At 45.4% G+C, this 6,419-nt stretch overlaps 1 protein-coding gene across 4 annotated transcripts in view; it reads left to right on the top strand.

The window, feature by feature from the left end:
- The window catches only part of LPIN2 (lipin 2), an 84,598-nt gene that overhangs the window by 39,001 nt on the left and 39,178 nt on the right, over positions 1-6,419 (top strand). The gene's annotated exons all lie outside the window — the stretch shown is intronic.

Here is a 6,419-nt window from a genome sequence, read left to right as displayed (position 1 = left end):
GGGGAGGCCGGCATATGAAATTTCGAGACTCCCTTTGAAGGTCAAGTGAGGTATGTTTGAGAAAGTTCTTGAAAGATAAGTGCTACCCAAATGCAGAATGTAAGCTTGGTTGCCTGGAGCATAGGTGGGAGCCAGATGGTGCTAGGTCACGGTATGCTAGTGTTTGTTTCCTGAAGTTTCTAGAAGGTTCTGTTCCCTCGTAGCACATTCTGTGAGCAGATGGTTGGAATGTTGAGGGCAAGTTCTTTGATAAAAGCTGTTCTTCTCTGTCCCTCGTGATCTCTCAGGACGTCCACTTTGTGGGGGTCCAGCAGCGGGTGGTGGCCAACCCTGCAGGGAGGCAGGAGGGTGGGTGTGGCTTTTTTGGACCCTGTAATCACTTCACATTTGTGTGGCCAACCAAGTAGCATTATGTGAAACTAATGCTCCTGTTGCTGAAAGCAGCAAGATATCTGGGGATATCAAGGCTTTTATCGTCATTGCTTAGAACATTTCTGTCACTTAGAGATGCAGTTAAGGACAGAGGCTCCAGTATCAGACTGGAGTTTGAATATCGGCTTTACCACTAAGTGCAGCGACCTTGGACAATTCTGAGCCTCCCTTCCCTCCTGTATAATGGGAATATTGATACCAAAGTCCTGGGTGGTTCTGAAGATTATATGAGATAATGTACAGGTTAGCACTTGACATGTGATGGACACGTAACAGCTGTAGTTGTGTTTGTTAGTGGTAGTAACTAGTAGTACCCAGCATTAAGAAGGTAAACTTAAAACTTACAAAACAGACTTTGATTATACATAAGCGTGGTTAACAATGTATCCATTTTTGTATTGATAACAATTTAGAAATCATAATATTTTAATAGCTACCTGTGTCTCTGTGGTTACTCTTCCCTAATAAAAGTGATTTTTGATTGAACATGTCACCTGTAAATAGTTTGGGGGCAGTTTTTGTCGGAGGGGTTTTATTTGAACCCACTTACTGATGCATTCCATTTATACATTTCTCCTGCATATCATGATGATTGACTTTAGTTTCTCTGACGCTCAGGAAAAGCTGCTCAGCAAACCTTTAAACCTTTGGTAAATCATTGAATCTTGAAAGCTGCCCATCTATTCCAGATACTAGTGTGTGTTTACTTTAAAATGTTTGATAAAAGTCTGATAGTGGGCACCACTGAATTTCATGCATGAAGGACTGTTTGATCTGTTGACTTTTGTGTGTGAAGGGCCATTTGGCCTCTATTAAGTATTTTAGTCGGTTACTGTCTACTGATTCTTTCCGTCGTCAGTTTAGTGATCTGTAAGTGCCTCCCGTCTTGGGAGCTCCCAACATGTTAGCCGGCTCGTGTGCATTGTACTCTCAGCATGTAAACCTGGCCCCAGACGTACACTGTGCACTGAGTGGATTGGGCATTGGTCAGGCCTGTCTGTGCCATAGTGTCTAGTTTGGGATCTTCCATTTAAAGGAAGTCAGTTCTCTAGTTTGTCATAAAAGTGAAAGTAAACCCAGTCATTTCAGCTATTTTAAGGACTAAGAACGCTTATCTCAGAATAGATGACAGCCAGTTGGGTTGTACAGTCAGCTCTTTGGTGTGTGGTGGTGTCCTTTAGAAGAGGGTGGTGCATATGCAGTGGGATTTCTGGTGGACCTGGTAACCAGGGCGGGCTGTCTGGTATTGGGATGAGCCTCCTCGTGGAAGGGGCGAGTCTCTGTCTACTGAAGAGTCCCAGAATGGCAAAGCAGGGTAGCATATGACGCTTCAGAAGATGCTTGCTTCAGCAGCTCAGGCTGCTGTACAAAATGCCACAGCCTGGCTGGTTTAAACAACAAGGACTTATTTCTCACAGTTTTGGAGGTGGGGAAGGCCAAGATCAAGGTACTGGCCAATTCAGTTCCCAGTGAGGGCCCTCTCCCTGGCTTGCAGACAGCCGTCTTCTCGCTGTGTCCCCACGTGGTGAGGACCATGCTCTTGTCTCCCCCCTCTTTATTTATTTTATTTTATTTTTTTGCGGTACGCAGGCCTCTCACTGTTGTGCCCTCTCCTGTTGCGGAGCACAGGCTCCGGACGCGCAGGCTCAGCAGCCATGGCTCACGGGCCCAGCCGCTCCGCGGCATGTGGGATCTTCCCGGACCGGGGCACGAACCCGTGTCCCCTGCATCGGCAGGCGGACTCTCAACCACTGCGCCACCAGGGAAGCCCCTCCCCCTCTCTTTATTAAGGGCATCGATCTCATCATGCCGCCCCACCCTCATGATCTTGTCTAAGCCTAAGTACCTCCCAGACATCCCACCTCCAAATACTGTCACACGAGGGGTTAGGGCTTCAACATAGGAATTTGGTGGGGGGGGGGGGAACACACTCAGTCCATAACAGTACTTAACCTTTCCAAGCCTCAGTTTCATTATCTCAAACATATACCTGTAACCACCTATAAAGTGGTCCTGAGATGATAATGCATGTATAAGCTTGAGAATTTGGTACATAGTGAGGTCTCAAAAAATTGTGATCATTGTTAACATTACCGTACTTCAGAGATGTGATAAAAGTGTTTTTGGTATTTGTTGAAAGACAGGCCTGGATAAATTTTTCCAGTTCTGAGAACCAGTAAGTGCATTTTAATATTTCCCTTTGTGCCTTTGAGCCTGGGGACAAGGATGCAGCTCTGTGGGCATCCTTCAGGCACGCGTTGCTCCTTCTGTGTGTGCATCTTTACATTAGTTGCTGTCTTTGTCTTGTCTCCGAATTTCCACGTGTCTTCTGTCACTCTGTTCTTGAATTCATTTCCCCCTCTTTTTTTTCCTCATCATTCACTCATCATAAAACGTGACGAATTGTTTACGATGTATATTATTTTGCTGTATTTTTAAATCTTTATTTCAAAAGCCAGTGTCTTCAGTGGGGGTGTCCCCCACATGTGAGTGGGTTACTTCATCCTCTGTCTTTTCTGCCCCTGTTCAGAGTCCCGCTTCCCTAGGTGTTGACGGGGACAGACTGGTGTCAGGGGCCTGACTCTTTTCTCACTGGGCTCTATCGTGGCTCCGGCTGGGCTGGGCGTGTAGAAGTAAAGAGTTAGGTGCAAGATTTGGCTTAAAGAGGAAGCTGTTTACCCAGCTCTTTCACCAGCCTGGATGGGGTGCCCCTCGTCCCCGCTGTGGAGGCGCCAGGCCTCCCTTTACTTCATTTTCCCAGCCTTCGTGATATGAACAGGGTTGTTTTATATCTGCTGAGAGAAAACCAGTGATTTGACAGCCTGTGTTTTTCTACATTTAGCAACTGGCATTTACACAATAGACTTCCTTGTATAGCGGCATATCCTTTGACCATGGTAATTAAAATCATCTCGAATAGATGTAGTTACACTTAATTATGGATTCTGTCCTCTAATTGATGTAAGCTTATGACACATTTAGTTTATAAGACTGTTGTTTATGGCTGAATGTAGATGCTTAAGTTGTCATTTTTCAGTTTCTTTTAAGAAAAGGCCTATATAATTTGTTAGGATTTTTTTTTTTTAGATTTGTAACAAAACTCATTTTAAAATTGCTGCCATCATCAGTCAAGCATAATACGAAGATTGATTACGTGGGTGCTGTTTGCTATGACAGGCAGAAAGGGTGTTGTGAACACATGTTACTTACAGAATATAAAAATTCCGATGCACTGTTCTAGGTCGCTGAAAAATACTAAAAGAGAGTGAAAAGATGAACTACTTAGGACCAAATTTCATTTCACTTCTGTTTTTGGAGACATTCTTAACATATAAAAATTGTACACCGTGACCCCAAAAATAAGGAACAAAAAGATGTTTATTCCCTTTTCCTCTAAGTTAGTTGTAGTGCTCTTTTATAAAACAAAATTTAATTTTCCGCATCATTAGCCATTAGGTAAATGCAAATTAAAACCAGTATCACCACATACCTGTCATCATGGCTATAATAAAAAATAGTGACAATGCCAAGTGCTGGCCAGGGATGCAGAGACACTATCTCTCAGACATTGCTGGCCGGAGTGGAGAATGGTACAGCAGCTCTGGTGGCAGCATCTTTAAAAACTAAGCATGCGATTCCCATTCAGCCCAGCAGTCACATTCCTGGGCATTTTACCCTAGTCAACTGAAAACTTATTTTCACACAAAAACCTGTACATGAATGCTTATAGCCGTTTTCTCTGTGAGAGCCAAAAAATCTGAAATAGCTCAACTGTTCCTCACAAGTGAATGGTTAAACTATGGTAGAGCCACACCATTGAAATACTAGGCATCAATAAAGAGGAACAAACTGTTGATACATGCACCAACCTGGATGAATCTCCATAGAAATATGAGTGGGAAAAGGCAGTCCCAAAAGGTTAGATACTGTGTGATTCCATTTGTATAACTTCCTTAAAAATGGCAAAAATCTCAGAAATGAAGAACAGATTAGTGGTTGCCAGGGATTAAGGGGGGAGGGCAGACAGAAGGCAAGTAGGTGTGTGTGTGACTATAAAAGGCCAATAGGACAGGTCTTTGTGACGATGGAAATGTTCTGAATCTTAACTGAATCAGAGTTGATACCCAATTGAGCTACTGCACTAGAATTTTGCCAGATGTTACCATTGGGGGAAACTGGGTAAAGTATACATGGGATCTCTTTGTATTATTAGTTACAACTACATGTATGTGAATCCACAATTATCACAATACAAGGTTAATTTTCAGAATACGAGATGTAATATGAATATTCTGATAAAACACTACCGCACGTTTCTTTTTATTCTCTTTTGTTGATGGCTCGTTTGACCATTCATCCCATGAATATTTAAGAAATCATTATTGAGCGCTTGATACGTGCTTAATTTGGCCTTACTATAGAGTTCAAATCGATTATTGTAGACCTGAAATCATACCAACTTGTGACTGTTTTCGAATTTACCTCATAAAGGGCGCCTGCCGCTGTATTCTGCTGTTCGTCGGTACGTTTTGCAGCTGGTTTGCATCCTCAAAGCCAGCTCCTTCTGTAAGTGCATTTTGGAGCCTTGGTAGCATTAGCTTTAAAACATTCAGAACGTCTTCCGGGGTAAAGTTATGGTGGCTCTGCTCCATGGCATTAAACTGATGGGCCTTGATTACTGGGTACAAGAGCAGGAAATCCGGGCGCTGCCCGTGGGTGCTGGCTCTCCTGTGAAGAGCGGTGGGTTTTTCTGCAGCAGGGGTGCTGGCAGGTCCCTGGGTTGTCCCGTGGATGGCATTCTTCTAGTTCAGCTTTGGACTTAACCTGACAGCGTAGAATGTGCTCTCTGGGGACTTTTCTGAGCACGTAACTTTGAACTCCAGGTAGCTCAAAGGCTTTTGATCTGGGTTTAGAGAGACAGCCGTGCTTATGGTGAATACCCTGCAGGATAGGCTGTCGGGTCTCTGGTTGGGGGGAAGTCGGCTTCCGGATGAGCAGAGCTGTGGGGGGTCTCTGGTTCCATCTGCATCCCTCCTGTCCTCAGGAGAATGAGTTGTGCTCAGTTGTGCTCTAACCCTGAGTTGTGCTGAGTTGTGCCAGGAGAGCCAGTGTCTAATGAGAGAACTGTGGTCGTATGGATAACTGGGAATAAAATTTGACAGCCCTAGGACTAAAGTGTGGCTATTTTTTCCTAACGAATGAAGAGTTGGGGGCACAGCCCCCCATCCTGTGGCCAGATGAAGCGTGTGGTGGCCCTGCGCCCCGGTCGGGTACCCTTGCCGCCTTTTTGACCCCTTCTGGAGGACCCTTTACAGTCTGGTGATCCTGATTTGAATAGTGCATTGCAGTTAAGGTCCAAGATTAAAACCCTTTTCTGTGCTTTGAACACTGTGGGACGTGAATATATGTTCTAGTGAGTTGTGTTGAAGCACTGAAGGGATTTTCCTTCAGAGTACTGTTATAAATTGGTTAGACCCGGCCTAGCTCACCAGTTTGTTTGTTTAATCTAGCGTGTCTCTGAACCATAGTCGATTAATTCCGTAGAAAACCCATCTCTCACTTACCTTCCAACAGGAGCGGCGTGATTTCAGGTTCCTCTTGGGGGTGATGGGGTGATCTTCAGTCACTTCTCTGCTTAGCTGCTTGGTCGGAGTGGATGCACTTTCCCCAGGTCCCCAGTTGTCTTGGGCAGGAGGGCCGTGTGGCAGTCGGGGCTCTTTGGGGGTCTCTGTGGGTTCTGAACTTTGGGGGGAATGCCTAGGGGCAGCAGGCCCGATCTGCGATGCTGGAAAGGGAAAGGGGACTTCTGCATGCCCGGCTGGGCTGCCTGTCAGCAGCAAGGCAGACGGACGGTGTGGGGCTGCCGACGCGTGGAAGTGTGGAACGGCCGCATTAGCCTGAGTCGCAGGGGCCCAGCGTGTGCAGGGCTAATCGTAGTCTGGAGTACGGACGAGCCATGTAGTTTTAGGCCCTGCGGTTTTTTCTCT

This window comes from Neophocaena asiaeorientalis, unplaced genomic scaffold (assembly GCF_003031525.2).
Source record: "Neophocaena asiaeorientalis asiaeorientalis breed wild unplaced genomic scaffold, Neophocaena_asiaeorientalis_V1.1 scaffold669, whole genome shotgun sequence".
Taxonomy (NCBI): Eukaryota; Metazoa; Chordata; class Mammalia; order Artiodactyla; family Phocoenidae; genus Neophocaena; species Neophocaena asiaeorientalis.
Note: the sequence above shows the minus strand (reverse complement) of the source record. Positions and strands in the feature narration are given on the sequence as shown.